A 25,643-nucleotide genomic window follows, 5' to 3' on the forward strand; every position below is an offset into this window, starting at 1 on the left:
TCAGAGTTTGTATTTAAATTGAAATATGTTTATCATCTGGCTCTAAAAGGATATAATTCTGTTAATTAACATTTTTATATAACTAGTAACTAGCCCACTAGCTTTAGTCAATCCCATTTGTACTCTGCATTTGGACTAGTTCCAGGTGGGATTTTATAATCAAACTGGGTGTGGAGTAGTAAAAGAAAGAATCAATTTGGACATGCATACGGACAGTAGGATCAGTGCTCTCATATTTTGAAACAGTGCTCTCTAGCCTTTGATTTTAGATGGTGCTGATGTATCCCAGGATTACTTTTGAATTAGGAAGGTTTCGGTGGAAAAAAAAAAAGTTGAAATAGTTTTTAAAAAACAAGTGGATTGTTTACAGAATTATTCTGTGCTAGTTAAAAGGACTAGTTGAAATAAAATAAGTCAATAATGTCTATCCCCAGGGGGAAAAAAAATTTCAGACAATCAGACAATTCTGGGTGGCAAGCATGACCTGCCAAAGGTTGCAGAGGAAGTGAATCTGTGTTATCTACCAAGGCAACTGTGACAACTGCAACCTTGTATGTAGTTATTCTCTTTTTTGTCCCGCTTTATTCCTACTTCTTGGGATCATTTACCATGTAAGCCACCTACATCAGAATTAGGTGATGTTTTAGGAGAACGCAAACTAAATCAAAGGATTGTATATTTACTTGGGTAACCAGTGACTCTTTTTTTAAATTTATTTTTTGCTTGAGAACAAAATGAAAACTTCTATACCTTATTATCACTGATGCTGTTTTCTAGGTTCTGTCTCAAATTTGTATACCAATAAGTACATGTAAATTGTTTTTTTCTATTAAATATCTTCATTTCAATACAGGATATGCTAAAAATAGAAAATATTGGGCTACATTTATATATAACCTCTTCATTTCTCCAGCCCTTTGCCAACCCTCTATATGCTTACTTGTTCTATTGAAGTATAAATGACTACATGACCTTTACCTGAATCATCTTCTGTGCTCCGAAAGCACAGAAGAATTTCATACAACAGTGGATGTTTGTGTGTTCTAAAGATGCTTTCTTTAATAGCCAATATTATAACTTTTCAAAGAAAATGTATATCTCCAATGTTTGGCTTCCATATTTTTAGATGGGAATTGTCATCTGTTCGTCCATTTCTATGTGCAGAACAGACAGTACATTATTCTACATCAGTAGTTGGCAAACGATGGTCTATGGACCAAATCTGGCCCACCAATGTTTTTGGAAAAAATTTCATTAGTACACAGTCCGTCCCATTTGATTATATGTCTGTGGCTGCTTTCATACTACAAAGGCAGAGTGGGGTAGTTGTGACAGAGAGAGTGTGATATGAAAGCTAAACATATTTGCTATCAATTTTTTTTTTTTTTTTTTTTTTTTTTTGCGGTACGCGGGCCTCTCACTGTTGTGACCTCTCCCGCTGCGGAGCATAGGCTCCGGACGCACAGGCTCAGCGGCCATGGCTCACGGGTGCAGCCGCTCCGCTGCATGTGGGATCTTCCCGGACCGGGGCACGAACCCGTGTCCCCTGCATCGGCAGGCGGACTCTCAACCACTGCGCCACCAGGGAAGCCTACTATCAAGTTTTTTAAAGAAAATGTTTGCTCTGTTCTATGCTATAACTCTGAAATCTCTTTTGTTCATTTTGCTTCTGCCTGTCAATTTTTATGTTATATCACAGGGAGCTGTGGATTTATATCTTAGTCTCCAATTGCAAAACATAAGATTACTTAGCTTTAATAATACCTTCCAGGGTGGAAACCTTTGAAACGTGTATGAAACAGAGGACATTCCAGACAGGAATAAACTGTGGCTTTTAACTACCCTTGCAAGTTTTACTATCCTTGTTACAGCAGTTCTGTGAATGCTCTGATGAGATCTCTCAAGAGAGAACTTGTTTCTAGGAGTATATTTAGCTGACAAACTATACCTGCTAGATATTCGGGATCTGACAGCATATAAACGAAGCCCATGCTCTCTTCAGTCAATGACTGAAATCACATGGGTACTCTGAGACTCCTCTTGGGATTGTAAGTTTCCCAGAATTTCACTGCAGTTCTGTCCAGCCCTCCTTTACCTCCCTCTTCCCTTTTACAAGAGCCAGATTTGTATAGTTTTCTGAAAGTTCTCTCTGCCCAAAACTGCTTCCTTTCCCCTTTATCTATAAATCCTTTACTCGCAACAAGTATCTTGCTTGTATAATTCTGTCGGCAACTATATTTGGAGAACCCAATCTTACATACCTGCTCTGTTCTTATTTCCTTTTGTTCTATGTTAGCATTCCACTCAAAACAAACAAACAAATGAAAACAAAAGAAAAGTTGTAAATAATAACAAAATAAAGCATATCTGGAGAGTGGCAGTTCTTGAAAATTATTTATCAGATTATAAACTTGGAAAATCTGTTGGGAGATCATTTCCATTCGTCTCCTGCGTTTCTACACATCTTACAAGCAGAGACTTTACTCTGCTATATTTTTCTGAACTACATTTTCAAGGCTGAAAATAGGGATAGTTTCTTCCTGTGGGGCAGATAGCAGGTTTGATTGCTGTCCAGGATAATAAAGATAATCCGTCCCTTCAGGGTAAACATGAGGCAGGTTTCTAGTAGATTCTTTAAAAGATTGGGGTTTCCTAACCTTATATTTCTCAGTTGTGATACAAACCACCTGTGTGGGCAGCATGCACACACATGGCTCCACATTGCCCCATAAGACACAGGGGACAAAGGGAACTAATGCAAACATGCAGCTTATGCTATATGCTGTGCCATGAACAGCAAAATCTTTTGTCCCTAACCTGGAACCTCTTTTTCTGCATCTGTTAAACTGTGACAGACTAACTTGTTAGCACACAGCTGGCAAAATCTCAAACCCTTCTCAGTTCTTGAAAAAGTCTAATCAAGAAATTTAAAGTATAAAAAAAATCTTTGCAAAATGATTGAATGTGGAATAAATAACCATTAAGTCTCCTTTCCCCAAATACAAGTGCTGCTCTCTTAACTCTGTGATAAGGTAAATACTCTTTTATTGCAAATTAGACTTTAAAATTCGATAGACTTGTGAAAGCCATTTTGGGTCACTGCTTGAGAATTCAGGAAGGAAAGAAAAAAAAATTTTCAGCAAACCTATAAAGACATCACTTAGGATTTCAAAATATTTTTATCAGTCAGTGTGCCCATTGATTTAGGAAAATAGATCACTTAAGTATTTTTATCCCTTCAAAATCCACAGCATTACTTTAGATGGAAGCAGATTTCTGGTCTAAATTATGGCTCTATCAGGCGTTGGAGAAATGAATGACAGGACTAAGCACCTCATGTAGGAGTCTCCTCGATTACCCTTCAGCAGTCTAGCTCTCTGTTCAGCTCATGTTCAGCTATGATGATTATTTTATGCTAATAAAGTAATATTATGTAGTTTTTACTGAGACAGGAATAAGCAAAATGAGCCTGGAGAGGACTCTGCAGCTGTGTGGGTTGACTGTATATGATCCTTGGGGGATGTGATTATCAGGCGACTGAACCATCATTAGGATAATTAGTGTACTTGGCAACTGCATTAGTGAAATTATTGTCATTGCTCACAGCTTGTCAGTGCAGTGTTTTTTGACTTGGTAAGATTCATTTTTACAAAGGCAACTGACCATGTGAATGAAATCAGGAGAAGTAAATACTTCCGTTATTTCTATTCAGTCAGTTACAGAACTAATAAATGAAAGGGGAATATACTTAAGCCTAAAGGGGGTATTTTCTAAAATTAAATGGTTAACTTGCAACTGTCTTGGATGTAAACTTAAATAATCAACACAAAATCTCTTATTGTTTATGAACAGATAATCTGTTTAATTGTCAGCGCTCATTGTGAGTCACTTCTTAAAAGATAAATGCTAAGGCCATTGAGGCTATTCTTTTTTTTTTTTAATGGAAGTATGGTTGATTTACAATGTTGTGTTAGTTTCAGATGTACAGCAAAGTGATTCAGTTATATATGTGTGTGTGTATATTTCTAAATATTTTTTCTTTTTCAGATCCTTTTCCATATAGGTTATTAGAAAATATTGAGTATAGTTCCCTGTGCTCTACAGTAGGTCCTTGTTGGTTATCTGTTTTTTTTTTAAAGGGACACTTTTTAAAATTTATTTATTTGTTTGTTTATTTATTTATTTTGCGGTACACGGGCCTCTCACCGCTGTGGCCTCTCCCGTTGCGCAGCACAGGCTCCGGACGCGCAGGCTCAGCGGCCATGGCTCACGGGCCCAGCCGCTCCGCGGCATGTGGGACCTTCCCGGACCAGGGCACGAACCCTCGTCCCCTGCGTCAGCAGGTGGACTCTCAACCACTGTGCCACCAGGGAAGCCCGGTTATCTGTTTTATGTATAGCAGTGTGTATATGTTAATCCCAAACTCCACACATATGGAATGCTTTGTGAATTTGCATCTCATCCTTGCGCAAGTGCCATGCTGATCTTCTCTGTATCGTTCCAATTTTTAATATATGTTCTGTTGAAGCAAGCATGAAGCCATTCTTATACAACTGTCTTAGTAATTACTTTGTCTGTTACTCTTTGGGCCTGCCATGACTATTCACAAGTGGCTTCCATTTCTATTTTGGAAGAAATCATACCTTGAAAAAGTACAAAAGAACTACTCACATACAGTTAGTGCTCAGTGATGCTGTTTTTCTTTGTTTATTAAATATGCTGAATTTCTGATTAAGGATGACTGATCTCCAATAATTCTGATGACCCAACCACAGCAGAGCACTGACTGTTAGGGTTTGGCACAGTCATCTGTTCTACCCTAGACAATGATATTTTTGTTCCACATGATGTTTATGATTGTTTTCAATAGACCGAACCTTTAAGCACAAGGTTGTCCTGCTTGACATTTTGCTTCTTTCATGGGATTGATAGGGTGAGTACGCACTATATGGAAACTCAGTCTTTTCAACTTCTCTTTTCACCAAGTTTATCTAGCTTTTCTCAATAAGAAAGTGAAGGACCACATGTCTGTCCTTACTGAAAGACTATGAAATATTGCTGGAAGTCATCTTATTTTTTGTCATGTACATTTGGGCCTTACATTGTTTTCTGGACCCTCTTTCCTCCATTTGTTTTTTCATCTCTCCTGTCCCCATGAGAGTAGTCAGTCTTGGCAAAAGTCATAGAGCTGACTTGTGTTCAAGAATACAGGGAATAGGAGGAAGCTCCTTGACATTGATCTTGGCAGTGATTTTTTGGATATGACACCAAAAGCAAAAACAACAAAAGCAAACATCAACAAATGGGAGTACACCAAACTTAGAAGCTTCTATACAGCAAAAGAAACAACAACAAAAAATCATGCAGAATGAGAGAAAGCTTTTGCAAATCGTATTTCAGCTAAGGGGTTAATAACCAAAATATGTAAAGCACTTATACAACTCAATAACAACAAAAAATCCAATTAAAAAATGAGCAGAGGAACGAAATAGACATATGTCCAAAGAAGATATCCAAATGGCCAATGGGTACGTGAAAAGATGAAAATATCACTAATCCTCAGGGAAATACACATCAAAACAACAATGAGATATAACCTCATACCTGTTAGAATAGCTATCATTAAGAAGACAAGAGATAACAAGTCTTGGTGAGGATGTGACTAAAAGGGAACCCTTGTACACTTTTGGTGGGAATGTAAATTGGTGCAGCCACTATGGAAAATGACATGGAGGTTCCTCAAAAATTAAAAATAGAACTTCCATATGGTCCAGCAGTTTTACTTCTGGGTATATACTCAAAGAAAATGAAAACAGGATATCTAAGAGATATATTCATTCCCATGTTTATTGCAGCAATTTTTACAATATCCAAGATATGGAAACAACCTAAATGCCCATCAACAGATGAACGGATAAAAGATAGTGGTGTATATGCCAACCCTCCCCACAATGGATAAATGGAGTATAACTTTATAGATAGCCCTCCATTTCCATGGTTCCATATCCTGGGGTTCAACCAAACTTGGATCATGTAGTATGAATACATTTAGTGGAAATAGAATCCTCTTATAAGTGGACCCAGGAAGTTCAAACCCATGTTGTTCAAGTGTCCACTCTATATACATTGGAATATTATTTAGCCATGAGAAAGAAAGACATCCTGCCTTTCCCAATAACATGGATGGACCTTGAGCACATTATGCTAAGTGAGATAATTCAGACAGAGAAAAAAATACTGTACAATATCATTTATATGTGGAATCTAAAAATGCGAAACTCATAAAAACAGAGAGCCAAATGGTGGTTACAGGGGACGGTGGTGGGTGGATAGAACATTTGCTGTTTAAGTGTACAAACTTGGCATTGAGTGGTAAATAAGTCCTAGAGATCTAGTGAACAGTATCATAAATATAGAGAACAATATTGTATTATAATCACTAAATGTGCTAAGACACTAGAACTTAATGTTTTAAACCACTAAAAAGAAATGATAATTATGTAATTCAGTAAAGGTTCTAATTATCACTACAGTGGTAATCACATCACAATGTATTAATGTATCAATTTAACATGTTATACACATTATATTGGCACAATGTTATATGTCAAATATATTTTAAAAAATGAATTAGGGGAATCTGATAATGGGACACAGGAATATCAGAACCCATTCCTCAAACCTACTGTCTTTTTTATGGAAGATAAAAAAATCATTTATTGGATTTTCTCCTTTAAAAGAAGACCCAGTGTATGTACTTTGAAAAATATTTAAAATTTTTTACCCAACAAATAAAGATCACAACCAGCCAATGTATAAAAATTAAGTATTTAGAGAAAAAATTCAGACATATGAAAGCTTGTAATGAGAAATAATATTTTTCAGTTATGAGGAAAAATAAAAACAGAACTAGAACACTGAAAAACTATGGGTTGGCCAAAAATTTCCTTCGGTTTTTAAAGTAAAAATAAAAGACACATTTTTCATTTTCACCAAGAATTTTATTGAACAATGCATTCACTGTTTTGTTCCACTACCTTCTGCCATTTTTAAGGCAACTTCATAATTCCATCTTCCCAAAACTTTTTATCTTTTCGAGCAAAGAACTGTTCCAGGTGCCTTTTACAGTCTTCCAGGGAATCAAAATTTTTTCCATTATGAGAATTTCGTAAAGACCGAAATAAATGGAGATCCGAAAGTGCAATGTCTGGTGAATACGGCAGATGAATCAGAACTTCCCAGCCAAGCTGTAACAGTTTTTGCCTGGTCATCAAAGAAACATGTGGTCTTACATTATCCTGATGGAAGACTATGTGCTTTCTGTTGACTATTTCCGGGAGCTTTTCGTCAAATGCTGCTTTCAGTTGGTCTAATTGGGAACAGTACTTGTTGGAATTAATTGTTTGGTTTTCTGGAAGGAGCCCATAATAGAGGACCTCCCTTCCAGTCCCACCGTATACACAACATCACCTTCTTTAGATGAAGACCGGCCTTTGCTGTGGTTGGTGGTGATTCATTTCTCTTGCCCCACTATCTCTTCTGTTCCACATTACTGTACGGTGTCCACTTTTGATGGCCCATCACAATTTGTTTTAAAAACGAACGTTTTCATTATGTTTCAGTAGAGAATCACGTGTGGAAATACAGTCAAGAAGGTTTTTTTCGCTTAACTAATGTGGAACCCAAACATCAAAGTGATTCACATAACCAAGCTGGTTCAAATGATGTTCAATGCTTGATTTGGATATTTTGAGTATGTCTGCAGTCTCCCGCATGGTATAATGTTGATTGTTCTCAATTAATGTCTCCATTTGATTACTATCAACTGGTCTACCTGACTGTGGAGCATCATCCAGCGAAAAATCTCCAGCACGAAACTTCTCAAACCACTTTTGAAACATTTGATCAGTCACAGCACCTTCTCCATGCATTACACCAATCTTTTTTTTGCGTTTCAGTTGCTTTTTTTTACCTTTCTTGAAATAATAAAGCATAATTTGCTGAAAATGTTGCTTTTTTCTTCCATCTTCAATATTAAAATGATTACACAAAAATTCACCAATTTTGATAAGCTTTTTTTTTAATGCACACTGATATGACAGCTGTCACAATGCAATCTAACAGAATTGTTTTGAATGAAGTTAAAGACAGCTAAGTGCTACTAGAGCCATCTTATGGAAAAAAACCAAACGAACTTTTTTGGCTAACCCAATATTTACAATATAACCAACAGATGATAAACATTATAACTCATAATAGGAATGGATTTGAAAGTGAGCATATAACATAATTCTGTGTCCACAAACCGGGAAAGGGATACATGCCTTTTTTTTTTCCTTTAATCAACCTTGTCTCTTTTTGTTTTAACTTTTTGAAAATTTTTATTTAAAAAGAAAAACACAAAAACACAGACTTCTTTCACTTCAGTATGTGGTATGATGCATTTTCCAGTTTGTTCAATGCTTTAAAGCTCAAGGATGCCTCTGCTTTCAATTGTACATGGGCCTAAAGCATTCTAGCTTTTAGCAAGCAGGCAGGAGACTCAACAAAAATCAAAATAAAACAAGGCAGACTAAATGCAGGGCACATCTGTAAACATATTGTACATTTGAAAATTACAATATCTGTAAAAGTTTCTTCAGGCATTATTGAAGTGCAGCCCATTTTTACCTTCTCTTTTTAACTTCATCTCCTCAGTTCTATCAATTCTTTATAAAATCTCTGTGCCAACAGATTTCATAATACTCAATTTATTGAATACAATAAGAGCTTACTAAAATCAAGAGACATTAAAGAACATTTAGTAAACAACTAGATGAATATAATTAGCTCTGATTTCATTTTATATAAATTAATTGATGTTAGCTTGGAAAATCCAACTGTAGCTAAAGCACCAGCGTTTTCCCTGCATGAATCATTTTAGTAGGAGTATCAATATTAAATGGTAAATGATTTGAAAATTATACTGACCAAATCACTGCAGCCTACTAAATATTCTACTCAGAATATCTATGTTTCGTTCTAAACCATTTATACTTGTTACCATTAAAAGTCTGCTATTCAAGAAAAGTGTTTTTTCATTAGAGGGAATTAATCCTCTTGATAAATTCCCCCTATACTTCAGGTCCTTGTGCTCTGTAATTTTTATTTTACCTAATCTTTTGTTTATTGTAACTGTTATGTGTAATGGATGACGTTAGTCTTTTTTCTTTGCCTTTACTTTAAGTCCAAGTGGATCTAGACACAAGTACCACAAGTGAATGTGCCACATACATTTCCCTATGTTACTTTATATACTGAATTAGAATGTAGGTACAAGAAATTTCACAAGTTCATAGTTGACTGGAAAATAAAATTTAGAGAGAGTTAAAATCACAAGTATCTATATAATCTATGTGCTTATCTTTTTTTCTTTGGCCACGCTGCGCAGCTTACGGTATCTTAGTTCCCTGATCATGGATTGAACCCATGGCCCCTGCAGTAGAAGCACTGAGTCCTAACCAGTGGACCGCCAGGAAATTCCCTCTGTGAGCTTATCTTAATTCAGATATCATTGATAATTATGCTGGTATTTCTGGCATGTAGAAATGCTTTATTTATTTATTTTTTCATCTTGTTCTTCTAAGAACGCTTTAATATCTGAGTAGGTTCAAAATGCCTTGACACTTCTGTTAATTCCCTGAATGATTTAGCTCTTCAATCTGTAGCTTTCCCTATAGCCAAAACTCTTTGTTATCAGTGAATTATTCACATCCACAGACAAAGACGATAGTATGCATCTGTGTCTGAGACCTGGACTCCTAATTACAGAAACCAAAGCCCTTATTTCTTTAAATTTATGCGTGTGGTTTCTAAGGTGCCATTTTCTTAACTATTTGAGCCACATTCAGATTCATGATTGATCATAATCTTAACCTTACTCTACAGATAGAGAAAATCTTAGAGCTAACATTGCATAACACTTATCTTGCTTACCTACTCAGAGCCAGCTATAATATTTTACATATTATTTATTCCTCACGTAGTACAGTGTTATTATATCCACTTATTCAGCTGAGGAAACAGTCTCAGAGATGTAACTTATCTAATTTATGGTCCTGCAGCTAAAGATGGTAGAAATAGGATTTAATCTTATTTCTGTCCGACACCATAGTCCATGTTATATATATTTTGCTATTAAACACATGCATGCTAATACTGTAAAATAGATTATGGTGTCCATGAGTATGTGCTTGTCAGACTGCAATTACAGGGAGTGTCACTGATCAAGGACCCCAGTCACTGGACTCTGAAACCCACTGAGACATCTGCACCAAAGCCAGGCTTTCCAGTCTAAGAAGGAGCATGCCAGAGATACCAAGGCGAATCCATTTCTAGGATTCACAGGTCTTTTCTGAAGGCTCATCTTGGCTTGAACACTCCCCAGTGCCTTGTTGGACCTTTCTTAGACTGCACAGTAGCCTAAGACTCATTCACCTCATCTTTTCTTCCTCTCCTTTCCTCAGGGTGTGACTTGCTTTGCAGTCTTACTGGTGGCTCTCAACAAGACATTTTCCCTAGTAAAATCCTGGAACACTTAAAAAAAAAAAAAAGTAGCAAACCATTTCCATGAAATTTTTAAGGTTCCAGTGATCTGGAGTGTGCTAACACATGCCCTCCGAAATAAAAGACAAGGGCTAAATCTTGCATCATCCCCTATCACAGAGAAAGATGCACAGTGCCTGGTGGGTCTTTTTTGGATTCTAGAACACTGCAAGTGCTTTGCCAAAACTTCTTAAAACTGTGTGACAGTCTAGGAAGTTTCTTCCCAACCGTCTGTCCTTCTCTCCTTAACCTGAGGCTCTCCCAGTCTTACCTGGCTTCTTCCCTAGTTTGTCTCACATGGACATTTCTCCTAATATAAAACCTGTGCATTTTAATCCTGTCTTGGCATCTGCTTCTTAGAAGACCCTGACTTACATATATTCAATATGTTAATTAAAAACTATGTTAAAGGGCTTCCCTGGTGGGGCAGTGGTTAAGAATCCTCCTGACAATGCAGGGGACACAGGTTCGAGACCTGGTCTGGGAAAATCCCACATGCCGCGGAGCAACTAGGCCCATGTGCCACAACTACTGAGCCTGCGCTCTAGAGCCCGTGCTCTGCAACAAGAGAAGCCACCGCAATGACAAGCTTGCGCACTGCAACGAAGAGTAGCTCATGCCCATGTGTAGCAACGAAGACCCAATGCAGCCAAAAATAAGTAAAAAAAAAAAAAAAAGCTATTAGTACATTAAAAAAAAAAACTATGTTAAATTGTATGACTTACTGATGACGTGATTAGACTAGGCAGTATAGGATTAATTCTACTAATAAAAGCAATTTCCTATTTCATATATTGATTAAAATTTGTTATAAATGAGTTAAGCAAGGTTCGTTATAAATGAGTTAAGCAAGGTTGCTAAAATCGTGAAAATGACAGATTAATGCGAACTGTGTTTGTTACAAATGTAACAACCAACTAAAAACATTGTTATTCAATAATCTACATAAAAATTATGAGAACTACAATTAAAATGTGTAAAATTTCTAAGCAGACAATTAAAGGAAATATTTTTTTTTTTATGGGGGACCAATTCAACTCACTAGAAATAATTAGAGAAATAATGAAAAGGTCAAGAGACAATTTGCTGGCAAACAGTTCATTTATTAACTTTCATTCCTGGCTAGCATGCAGTGAGAGGGACGTTCTCATAATATTTATCAGATGGTACTTTCTCATTAATAATTTTCAAGCATTTATCAAGAACTGTTATACCCTTTATCCCAACTATTTTTTCCTTGAAAATCCTTAGAAAATAATTTAAAAGGTTTATCTGAGTTTATAGATATAGGTATGTAATAATAATTATAATAATGTGTAATTAAAATATTAAAAACAAAATAGATGCCTCGGGAAAAATGTATTTGTATTGTTTACAAATATTGTATTTGTAATTGTTTACACTTACAAATTGTCAAGTGTAAATTTCATACTGGGCTACAGGGTACATGAAGGTCTTACCTATGCTTATTCACAACAGAACCACAGAACCTGCATTTTTATAAGCAATTAGTAAATAATTATGGAATAAATTTACAAATTGTTAATGACCAGTTAATGCACATGAGATGATATAAATGAAAATCAATAATAAAAATAGTATAAACTATGACTACTCTGTGTTTAAACATATAAATTAAAATGTGACCTGCAGTAACCAAAAGTCATTATTCCAAAGTTAACAACCTTTAGTTTCTAATATACAGATTATTTGCGATAATTTCCTTTGCACTAGTCAGAATTTCTTTTCTTTTTCAGCAAAATTGTGTTATCTTACGTTGGAAAATAAAGTATTGGAAAGGAATAAATTAAAGAGAAGTCTTGAGAAACAGATTTTGACAGAAAATCAGGAACAAAGAAACAGTCTGCTTAGAACACCAACTATATGATGCCATTTTATATATTTTAGAGAAGGAAACACTGTAGGAACAGAGATCAGTGGATGTTAGAGGTTAGGTTTGGAGGGAGTGTTCACGACAGATGCAACACAAACGAGTTTTTGGGGTGATGGATCTCTTCTGTGTCCTGATCATAGTGGTCATTAGACAAACCTATACATGAACTAAAACTCATAGACTTCTACACCAAAATCAGTAAATTTTAATGCATTATATTTAAAAAATAATAAAAATATTAGACATAACACAAAAGGAAAGAATGAATGGAGGTAAAGAGAGGAGAGAAGGAAAGAGAGGAAGAGGGGAGGGGAAGTTGGAACAAATATTGTTTCATGCTAACTTGACAAAACTGTGGAAATCCTTCTTTAGTTATTCCTAAGAAAACTTCTGAGAAAATGGGCACCAGTTTGCTTCATTTACAATATCCAATGATTAAAATAATTCAGTCTCCTAAATAAGATAGCAACGAAATCTGTTTTTACTTTGTATATTTGATGAGACCTAAAGAATGTTAGCAATTAAGTCCAATATAAAAATTACCAAATAAGTCTTGCATTTTATAAAAATTGTTTGAAATTAAGACTGATGTACATTATAAACACAATAACAAATAAATTTTTAAAATTATAACCTTTTAAAAAATTGCATGTGCTTTTATATTAAAAATCCATGCCATTATAATACTCCACATTCTTTTATTAATTCTCATAAAATATAATCACAATTTTTATTGATGAGCTAATTCTTTAAATTCCATATTTAAATGTCCTGCCATTACATTGAGTGCTGATATAAAATAGGTATTGAGATTTTACGTTCAGGAGACAGAAAACTTGGTGTGAAAATGGCATTTGCCCTTACAGTATAGTACATTGTCCTAAAATGCAAATTCTTAAGGCTGAGTTTCCTTTGTTATAAAATATGAGTTACATATTTTAGGAAAGGAAGAACTATAGGAACAGAGATCAGTATGAGTTACAATAATGTGAATTGATCTGGTTGTTGTAAAGTTAAAAATGCTGCTACAAATAAAACAGCACAGTTCTTGTCACAATAAATTCTGTTATTATTATGATTGTCACAAATACAGCTGTAGTCAATACATACTTTAAAATAAGAATAAATTCCCTAAAACTACTAAATTCTCATTATTTCATCAATAATTCATAGCCCCTACAGTGAAACATGCTCAATAACCTTATAACCTATACTTAAGTAGGCACTTTATGTATGTAACAATTGAGTGTATCTTACTGTTTATTTGCATAAATGAATTGAGGGTAATTATTTCAAAAATTACAATGCAATATGAACAACTTGTGCATGAGCTTCATAAATTTTATTTTAATTACAAAATATTTTTATTATTGCTTTGAAGATGTAAGCATTGGTGTTTTTTTTTCTGTACCAATAGAAGCCATTATACCCTTTCTTAAACAAATAAGTACATACACAAATCAAAAGCTTAATTTGAGAGGCATTTATAAATAGTCTAGAAGATTTCATATGTTGTAGAATAGGATGGATACCATGTAGATTCAGGGTGGATCGTTCTTCTCTACTCCACTGCTCTGCATACTTGATTTGCTCGGTAGCTATAACTGAAGGCGACTTGATTTTCTAGTAGAAAGACTGACTCTTGTTACAGCAAATTCAAAGAAATTAAAAAAAAAAAAAGTAAAAATAGAATGAGAGTATTTCAGAATTAACCAAAGATTTTGTCATATAAATTATTTTTGGTTGCATTCTTTGTAATGTAACTTTGTGAGGTAACTTTGAAGGATAAGATTCCAATTGAGTGAATGAAAAACATTAGAATTCTTGAAGTATAGTACCTTATAATGTGAAGTGATGATAACCAACAATGTTATGGCATTTATTTCTCTTAGGAAAAACTGTGTGAGACATTTTTAAAGAAATACAAAATAATATCATGCATATGTGAAGGAAAAAAGTATGAAAATACTGAAATAATTCCAAAAGTTAGCATGTGGCTTTATCATAAAATTTCTATCTTATTTTTAATTTTAGTGAACTTAGATTGTATGATTTGCATAATAGCCTCTCAAGATGTTTTTCTGAGGTTGGAACACAAAATCAAAAAGTTTATTGCTATTGTGCCTTTATCATTAGGTGATCTTAAGGGTTAATCTAAGAAAAATTTTTATAAATTATTGTCATGACACATTATTTATTTGTATGAAGTTAACTCTTCCCAAAAACTAGTAATGGGAAAACAACATTATTAAAAGTGATATCCATATTAACAGAGTATATACGGAGTATATTTTGAAGATCAGGTATAAGAATTAAACCATAAAATAACTCTTGTAATAATTGCAACTATCTTTTTTTTTTAACATCTTTATTGGAGTATAATTGCTTTACAATGGTGTGTTAGTTTCTGCTTTATAACAAAGTGAATCAGTTATACATATGTTCCCATATCTCTTCCCTCTTGTGTCTCCCTCCACCCTCCCTCTCCCACCCCTCTAGGTGGTCACAAAGCACCGAGCTGATCTCCCTGTGCTATGCGGCTGCTTCCCACTAGCTATTTTATGTTTGGTAGTGTATATGTGTCCATGCCACTCTCTCAGTTTGTCACAGCTTACCCTTCCCCCTCCCCATATCCTGAGGTGGATGGACCTAGAGTCTGTCATACAGAGTGAAGTAAGTCAGAAAGAGAAAGACAAATACCTTATGCTAACACATATATATGAAATCTAAGAAAAAAAATGTCATGAAGAACCTAGGTGTAAGACGGGAATAAAGACACAGACCTACTAGAGAATGGACTTGAGCAACTATCTTTTGAACATGATCTATGTTATTACCAAAGTATAAAAATCATTTGAAATCATGCTATTATTTTTAACAGTTTAAGAGCAGTGTTAAACCTTAATGACCCTGATTAAGTGATACAGAAAAATTAATTGTCTCCACCATAATTTTGTATTTAGTTTTATGTAGAACCACTGATGTAAAATATCACTGCAACCTTCTTAGATAATTACAGGAGAGGTAGGAGATTTTTCAGAGGCAAAAAGACTTGCTCTTGAATTTCAGAAAATAGAACCAAAACAAAAGCTGAATCACATGTTCTCAGGTTGCATGACATATTCAAAAAGCCATATCTGTGTTAATAGAGAAAAGTCTATTTTAGGTTATTTTACAGTGCAAAGTAACAAGACTAATGCATATTATTTTATTAGCTGGTAGATAAAACTTCTAAAAATGTAATCAGTGCTTGTTTATAATGGTAGAATTTTTCATTAAAATGGAACAAATATCTTATGACTTCACTGAGCTTGACATGTCTAAATCTTAGACACTAGCAAAAGTAGTCAATTTAAAATGAAGCTAAAAATTATGAAATTACATCAGATAACTTTTGTTTCAATTTTTTAAAAATATCCAAGATAAAGAATATAGCCAAATTAGGTTGTAGTCTTTTGTTACTATCAAGAGATAGGAATTTATTATTTTACTGTTTTCCTTATCCATTCATTTGTTGATGAACACTTAGGTTGTTTCCATATTATTTGGAATGAACATGGGAGTATAGGTGTCTCTTGATATCCTGTTTTCATTTCCTTTGGATATATACCCAGAAGTGGAATTGCTAGATCATATGTTAGGTCTATTTTTAAATTTTTTGAGGAATCTCCGTACTATTTTCCAAAGTGACTGCACTAATTTACATTCCCAAGAAGAGTAAATGTGGGTTTCTTTTTCTGCACATCCTCCCCAACACTTGTTACCTTTCTTCCTTTTAATGATAGTCATTTTAATAGGTATAAGGGGATATTTCAATGTAGTTTTGGTTTTCATTTCTCTGATGATTAGTGGTATTGAGCATCTTTTCAGGTACCTATTGCCCATTTGTATGTTTTCATCAGAAAATGTCTATTCAGTTCCTCTGCCTATTTTTCAATCAGCTTGTCTGCTCTTTTGCCATTAAGTTATGAGGATTTTATGTATTTTGGAAATTAACCCCTTATTATAACTATGATTTGTAAATATTTTCTTTTATTCCATAGGTTGCCTTTTCATTTTTTGATTGTTCCCTTCTGTTGTGCAGAAGCTTTTCAGTTTGATGTAGTCCCACTTATTTTTGCATTTATTGACTTTGCTTTTGGTTTCAAATTCAAAATATTGTTGTCAAGACCAATGTCAAAGTGCTTACCCCCTATTTTTTTCTAGGAGTTTTATGGATTCAGGTCTTATGTTCAAGGCTTTAATGTATTTTGAGTTGATTTTTGTCTATGGTGTAAGATGGGAGTCCAGTTTCATTATTTTTGTATGTGGCTGTCCAGTTTTTCTAACATCATTTATTGAAGAACCTATCCTTTCCTCATTATATATTCTTGGCTCCATTGTTGGAAATTAATTGACCATATATGCATGGGTTTATTTCTGGACTCTCTATTCTGTTATATGGATCTTTGTGTCTTTTTTTATGCCAATACTAAACTGTTTTGATTACTATAGCTTTGTAATATAGTTTGAAATCAGGGCGTGTGATACTCCAGCTTTGTTATTCTATCTCAAGATTGCTTTGGCTATTTGGAGTCTTTTGCGGTTCCATATAAACTTTAGGATTTTTTTTATATTACTGTGAAAATGTCATTGGAATTTTGGTAAGGATTGCATTGAATCTGTAGGTTGTTTGGGGCAGTATGGACATTTTAACAATAATAATTCTTCCAATTAATGAACATGGGATATGTAGTTGACCCTTGACTAATACGAGGGTTAAAGTCACCAACCCCTGAGCAATTAAAAACTCACATATAAATTACAGTTGGCCCTGCGTATCTGCAGTTCTACATCTGCAAATTCAGCCAACTGCGGATTGGGTAGTACTGTAGTATGTATTTATTGAAAAAGAATCCACAAATAAGTGGATCCCTGCAGTTCAAACTCATGTTGTTCAAAGGTCAGTTGTATTTCTATTTGTGCATTCTTCAATTTCTTTTATTAATGTCTTACAGTTTTCAGTGCAAAGAACTTTCATCTTCTGGTTAAATTTATCCCTAGGTACTTTATTCTTTTTGATGCAATTATAAATTAGTTTCTTTTTCTGATACTTTATTGTTAGTGTATAGAACCTCAACTGATTTTTGTATATTAACTTTGTATCCTGCAAATTTACTAAATTTGTTTATCAGTTCTAGCACTTTTTTGGTGGAGTCTTTAGGATTTTCTCTATATAATATACCATCAGCAAATAATGACAGTTTTATTTTTTCTTCCCAATTTGGTGATTCCAGTTTTTTGTTTGTTTGTTTGTCTTTTTCTTGTCTAATTGTTGTAGCTAACAAGCACTGTGTTGAATAAAAGAGGTGAGAGTAAACATCCTTTTCTGGTTCCTGATCTTAGAGGAAAAACTTTCAGTTTTTCACTGTTGAGTATGATGTTAGCTGTGGGCTGGTCATATGTTGTGTTCTGTCAATTGCCAGTTTGTTGAGAGTTTTTATCATGAAACAGTGATGAAATTTGTCAAATGCTTTTTCTGCATCTATTGAGATAATCATGTTTTTTATCCTTCATTTTGTTAATGTGGTGTATCACGTTGGTTAATTTGCAGATGTTGAACCATCCTTGCATTCCTGGAATAAATCCCACTTGGTTATACTGTCTGATTCTTTTAATGTATTGTTGAATCTGGTTTGCTAATATTTTGTTGAGGATTTTTGTATCTATATTTATCAGATATAATGGCCTGTAATTTTCTTTTCTTGGGGCGTCCTTGCCTACTTTTGGTATCAGGGTAATGCTAGCCTCATAAAATGAGCTCGGGAGTCTTTCTTTCTCTTCTGTTTTGAGAGGAGTTTGAGAAGGTTTGGTGTTAATTGTTTTTCAAATATTTGGTAGAAGTAACAAGCAAAGCCATATGATCCTGAACTTTCCATTTTGGGGAGGTTTTTGATTACTGATTCAATCTCCTTACTGGTAATTGGTGTTCAGATCTTCTAATTCTTATTGATTAAGTCTTGGTAAATCATCTGTTTCTGGGAATTTATTCATTTCTTATAGGTTGTCTAATTTGTTGGTGTATAATTGTTCATAATAGTCAATGTTCTTTTGTATTTCTATGATATCAGTTGTAATGTCTCCTTTTTCATTTCTGTGTTCCCTCCCTTTTTTTCTTAGTAAGCCTAGCTAAAGTTTTGTCTATTTTGTTTATCTTATCAAAAAAATAGATCTTAGTTTCGTTGATCTTTTCTATTGGTTTTCTATTCTCTATTTTATTTATTTCTGCTCTCATTTTGTTATTTTCATTTTTCTACTAAATTTGTGCTTGTTCCTTGTGGTGTAAAATTGGGTTGTTTATTTGAACTTTTTCTTTTTTCTTAGTGTAGGCACTTATTACTAGAAACTTTCCTCCTAGAACTGCTTTTGCTTCATCTCATAAGTTCTGGTATGTTGTATTTCCACTTTCTTTTGTCTCAAGATATTTTTAAATTCTATTTTGATTTCTTCTTTGAACCATTTGTTATTTAGTCACATGTTGCTTAATCTTCATATATTTGTGAGTTTTCCAGTTTTCTTCTTGTAATTGATTTCTAGTTTGATACCATTGTGCTCAGAAAAGATGCTTGATATTTCAATATACTTAACTTTTTAAAGACTTGCTTTGTGGCCTAACGTATGATCTGTCCTGGAGAATGTTCAGTGTGTGCTTCAGAAGAATCTATATTCTGCTGCTGTTGGATAGAATGCTCTGTAAATGTGTGTTAAGTCCATCTGATTTAATGTGTAGTTTAAGTCGAAAATTTTCTTATTGACTTTCTGTCTGGATGATCTATCCATTATTGAAAGTGGGGTATTGAAGTCCCCTACTAATATTATATTGCTGTCTATTTCTCCCTTCAAGTCTGTTAATATTTGCTTCACATATTTATGTGCTCCTATGTTGGATGTACAGATTTTTGCAAATGTTATATCTTCTTGCTGGATTGACCACTTTATCATTATATAATTATTATTCCTTCTTTTGATTAACCTTTTATATCTGTGATAGCTCTGAATAACAAAATCAACTCCATGATAGCTCTGAATAGTAAAATCACATTAAATATCTTCTAGAATTTATATAGGTCAAATAAACATCACTCTTTTGCTACTCTAATACAATCATCTTTACTATAAAACACCATATTTTATGTAAGCATAATGAATTAATATGCTCAAATCAATATATGAGATATTTCAGTTTTAAGTTATTTAAATTTAAATTATGCTTTAAATATTCTTAGCACTGAGCCAGTCAGTTAGCACTATAACATACTAACTAAATATATGCATTAAATATACCAAGAAACAAATTTAACAGGCAATAGATTTGGAAATCTATTGAAAATTATATAAAAATAAAATTAAATAAAGCTATAGTTTTAGCACACAAAAGAGACACTTGCATATAATAAAAAGCATAATTTATACACTAAAACCTAGCTCTTGACACAAGATATAAACAGGTGGACGATCTCCTAAAACATTTAAAAATTTTTTCTTTATTTGTATGCACATAAGTTTCTGGTTTGTGTCCTCCTGAATTTCTTCTAAAATTATCAAAATTGTATTTTAAAATTATATTATCTCTTATACACAGTCTCATTTAAATCTCTATGCTCTGAAGTGAGAATTTAAAGTTAAAATACCTCATTTTTTAGTTTCTCTATACATAAATGATAATCATTATTATTAAATAAGTATTTATAACTGAGCATACTCTGTTAGTATATTTACAATATAATAAGATATACACCATAGGAGGATTTTTTTACAGCTCTTTCACATGACTAATGAATAGATTTTCACAAATCTAAACATTAGTGTAGGTAGAGTTTCAGCATACTTTTAAGCAAATTTTAATCACCACAATTACTCAATTTAGTGATTCTGAAGTGAATTTGAGAGATCCAGATGGAAGCGGGTGGGAGAGGCAGATAAAAGTATGAAGAAAAGCTCACATGTAAATTTGTCTATCTGCTTTTTAATTGAGGTATATATATTTTTCATTCTTCCCCATATTTTTCAATGCTCTCATTTTTGGTACTGTTGTTAAACAAAGTGATAACGCAATACAGCAGAGTTGCACGTGATAATATGATGTATTGATGCTTACGTAATTGCTGTTTGCCTTGGAATTTAACTTTAGTTGCAAAACTATTTCTCGTGTTATATTTTCAAATGTTATAACATAAAATGGACTTGTTGGTTAATAAAGTCTAAGATATATCTTATGTTTATTCTAAAATATTAACCTAGTACCAAGTAGTGTGATATAAAGTAAATGTTGTCTTCCTTATTTACCCCCTTTGACTTAGCATGTAGTTTCCTTATGGATTCATGTATTCATATTGTTTTTAAATGCCATCCATAAGGGTACTTTCCTAACTCTATATTTTCATTATGATAACTCTAAAAAGAGATACAACTCTTGAGGATCTATATATGATCAATAAATACTGTGTACCTTTTAAGGTTAAGAGAATTTAATTCTTAGAAAATGGGTTATTCCATTCGACAAATCAGTATTATCTCCTCTATTTTTATTTATACACTGCTCTTCAGTTTTCTTGCTAAATAATCTAAATCAGCTTAATGGGCATTCTACTTGGAAAACTACTAGCTTAGACTTTAAACATCCAAGTCCAACCAGACCAAACAAAATAACAGCAGCAAGAAAAACAATAAAGCAAATACTGAAGGACAAAGAGAAGAAAATATGCCTGTGTTAAGTAGTTGAATAAAAAAAAGTTATCAACAAAAGTGAAAGCAACTTAAATTTTTGTTTAAATATAATTAAAAAATTTTAAAACCAGAAAAAAGAGGAAGGGGAAAGCTGATGCATGAAAGCTCGCTATAAGAATTACTAATTGCATTTATGTTTATCAGTGATATTGGCCTGTAATTTTCTTATTTTGTGATATCTTTGTCTGGTTTTAGTATCAGGGTAATGATGGCCTCATAGAATGAGTTTCTCAAAGATACCACAGAAAAAGAAAACTACAGGCCAATATCACTGATGAGCATATATGCAAAAATTCTCAACAAAATACTAGCAATCTGAATCCAACAATATATTAAAGGGATCATACACCATGATCAAGTGGGATTTATCTCAGGGATGCAAGGATTTTTCAGTATCTTCAAATCAATCATTGTGATACACCACATCAACAAATTGAAGAATAAAAACCATATGATCATCTCAATAGATGCCGAAAAAGCTTTTGACAAAATTCAACACCTATTTATGATAAAAACTCTCCAGAAAGTGGACCTAGAGGGAACATACCTCAACATAATAAAGGCCTTATATGGCAAACCTACAGCTAACATCATACTCAGTGGTGAAAAGCTGAAAGCATTCCCTCTAAGATTAGGAGCAAAACAAGGATGTCCACTCTTGCCACTTTTATTCAACATAGTTTTGGAAGTCCTAGCTACAGCAATTAGAGAAGAAAAAGAAATAAAAGGAATTCAAATTGGAAAAGAAGTTAAACTGTCACCTTTTGCAGATGACATGATAGTATACATAGAAAATTCTAAAGATGATACCAGAAAACTACTGGAGCCCATCAGTGAATTTGGTAATGTTGCAGATTACAAAATTAATACACAGAATTCTGTTGCATTTCTATACACTAACAACAAAAGATCAGAAAGAGAAATTCAAGGAACAATCCCATTTACCATTGCATCAAAAAGAATAAAATACCTCGGAATAAACCTACCTAAGGAGACAGAAGACTTGTACCCTGAAAAAACTGTAAGATGCTTATGAAAGAAATCGAAGGCAACACAGACAGACGGAAAGATATACCATGATCTTGGATTAGAAGAATCAATATTGTCAAAATGACTATACTACCCAAAGCAATCTACAGATTCAATGCAATCCCTATGAAATTAGCAATGGCTTTTTTCATAGAAATAGAACAAAAAATCTTAAAATTTGTGTGGAGAACAAAGAACCCTGAATAGCTTAAACAATCATGAGAAAGAAAAACGGAGCTGGAGGAATCAGGCTCCCTGACTCCAGACTATACTACAAAGGTATAGTCATCAAAACAGTGTGGTACTGGAACAAAAATAGAAATATAGATCAGTGGAACAGGATAGAAAGCCCAGAAATAAGCCCACACATTTATGGTCAATTAATCTATGACAAAGGAGGCAAAACTGTACAATGGAGGAAAGACAGCCTCTTCAATAAATGGTGCTGGGAAAACTGGACAAGTACATGTAAAAGAATGAAATTAGAACATTCTTTAACACCATAAACAAAAATAAACCCCAAATGGATTAAAGACCTAAGTGTGAGACCAGATACTATAAAACTCTTAGAGGGAAACATGGGCAGAACACTCTCTGACATAAATTGCACAAGATCTTTTTCAATCCATCTCCCAGAGTAATAGAAATTTAAAAAAATAAAAACAAACAAATGAGACCTAATTAAACTCAAAAGCTTTTGCATAGCAAAGGAAATCATATACAAAATGAAAAGACAGCCCACCGAACAGGAGAAAATATTTGCAAATAACGTGACCTACAAGGGATGAATCTCCAAAATTTACAAACAGCTCATGCAGCTTAATATCATCAAAACAACCCAATCAAAAATGGGCAGAAGACCTAAACAGACATTTCTCCACAGAAGTCATACAGATGACCAACAAGCATATGAAAAGATGTGCAACATCACTAATTATTAGAGAAATGCAAATCAACACTACAATGAGATATCACCCCACACCAGTCAGAATGGCTGTCATCAGAAAATGCACAAATAATAAATGCTGGTGAGGGTGTGGAGAGAAGGGAACCCTCCTGCATTATTGGTGGAATGTAAATTGGTACAACCACTATGGAGAACAGTATGGAGTTTCCTTAAAAAACTAAAAATAGAGTTACCATGTTATCTGTTAGTCCCACTCCTGGGCATATATCTGGAGAAAAACATGGTCTAAAAGGATACATGCACCCAAATGTTCATTGCAGCACTGTTTATAATAACCAAGACATGAAAGCAACCTAAATATCCATCGACAGAGGAATGGATAAAGAAGATGTGGTACATATATACAATGGAATATTACTCAGCCATCATAAAGAATGAAACAATGCCATTTGTAGCAACATGGATGGACCTAGAGATTGTCATACTGAGTAAAGTAAGTCAGACAGAGAAAGAGAAATATCATATGATATTGCTTGTATGCAAAATCTAAAAAAAAATTGATAAAAATGAGCTTATTTACAAAAGAGAAACAGACTTACAGACTTAGAGAACGAACTTATGGTTACCAGGGGAGAAGGGTGGGGGGTGGATAGTTAGGGAATGTGGGATTGATATGTACACACTGCTATATTTAAAATGGATAACCAACAAGGACCTACTATAAGGTACAGGGAACCCTGCTCAATATTATGTAACAACCTAAATGGGAAAGGAATTTGAAAAAGAATAGGAACATATGTATATGTATAACTTAATTACTTTGCTGTACACTTGAAACTAACACAACATTGTTAATCACCTATACTCCAATATGAAATAAAAAGTTAAAAAAAATTACTAATTAACCACATTTAGAAATTAACTCATTTGATCAAGTCAGCAAACATTTATTGCATGCTACATTTAAGTCAATGATATTTCAATGAGATTGATTCATTATTTTGTCTTCAGTTATTATATGCAGTATGAATGGTATCCATTTCTCCCTTCACTCACCCCTTTATTTTAGTGAAAACTAGGTATAAACAAACATTTTGCTCTGCTAAGCTTATGCGTTTAGATAAGTAGTTTTGACTGTTGATATAGATGATCAAGCTCTGTATGAAACTCATATTTATTCTATGAATCAGGTTGCCAATTAGCTGTTAATAATTTCTGGAAGTCTCTGTCCTTCCCATTCTCATTATGTTAGTTCTCTTTAGAGAACTGGAGAAAGTGTTTATTTTTGACCTAACTTGCTATAAGACTTCATTGATTTTTTCTCTTCAATATTAAGAAATAAATCTGATTTTCATCAGTTGGCCCAACTAAAATATGGTACAGAAGTCAATGGTAGATTCAATAGAAGTAATTTAGAATGTTCAATAGCAATTGCATTGATTTCCATCATCTTCTTTAGCCATGCATGTGACTTTGTTTAGACATTTCTGCATATTGCTCTGAGTTGGTCATCTTCAAGCATAAAGAATAAGCAATATATTTTATGATATTTTGGTGTTTTCTAATCTAGTCAGGTATGATATCAGATGGAAAAAGAAATGACCTAGTCACCATCTGCTGCCAGAGCCTTGTCATTCATTATCTAGGGGGGTGGAGTGGTCTATGCTCTTTTATGGATTTGTCTACATGACAACAACTAACACTTTGGAAATTAATTAACATGAACATATGGAAGTGGGTGTTAGTTTCATAACATACAAACTGGTTCAGTTTTATAAAATGTTTCATGCAAATATTTCTTCCAGTGTAGATAAAATAGACTCTTAGAATCATTTGGAAACTTGAAGGAAAATGTGCCTTAGTGATTCAGACTCACTAATTTCGATAGAAGACAATGTGCTTTCATGGAAATCTTTTCTATTTTTGAAATTAAATAGGAAATTCTAAGACAAAACAAGAGTTTACCTTGAATTACCCAGATTTTTTTTCTTTCATTTTTTATTAAAGTATATTTGATTTACAATGTCGTGTTAGTTTCAGGTATACATCAAAGGGATTCAGTTACATACATATATATTTTTTTCAGATTCTTTTCCCTTATAGATTATTACAAAATATTAAGTATAGTTCCATGTGCTATACAGTAAGTCCTTGTTGGTTACCTATTTTATATGTAGTAGTGTGTATATGTTAATCCCAAACTCCTAATTTATCACCCCATTTCTCCTTTGGTAACCATAAGTTTGTTTTCTATATCTGTGGGTCTACTTCTGTTTTGTATATAAGTTCATTTGTATCATTTTTTTTAGATTCCACATGTAAGCAATATCATGATATTTGTCTTTCTCTGTCTGGCTTACTTCCCTTAGTACGATAACCTCTAGGTCCATCAATGTTGCTACCAATGGCATTATTTAATTCTTTTTTATGGCTGAGTAATAGTACATTGTATAAATATATACC

General features: G+C 33.6%; 1 non-coding gene across 1 annotated transcript; it reads right to left on the bottom strand.

The window, feature by feature from the left end:
- Nucleotides 1-4,427: 4,427 nt before the first annotated feature.
- Nucleotides 4,428-4,533, bottom strand: LOC117312523 (U6 spliceosomal RNA). The gene has a single exon (XR_004526847.1). It is a non-coding gene; the product is annotated as a U6 spliceosomal RNA (small nuclear RNA).
- Nucleotides 4,534-25,643: the final 21,110 nt, after the last annotated feature.

The sequence above is a fragment of the Tursiops truncatus genome, chromosome 5, assembly GCF_011762595.2.
Source record: "Tursiops truncatus isolate mTurTru1 chromosome 5, mTurTru1.mat.Y, whole genome shotgun sequence".
Classification (NCBI taxonomy): Eukaryota; Metazoa; Chordata; class Mammalia; order Artiodactyla; family Delphinidae; genus Tursiops; species Tursiops truncatus.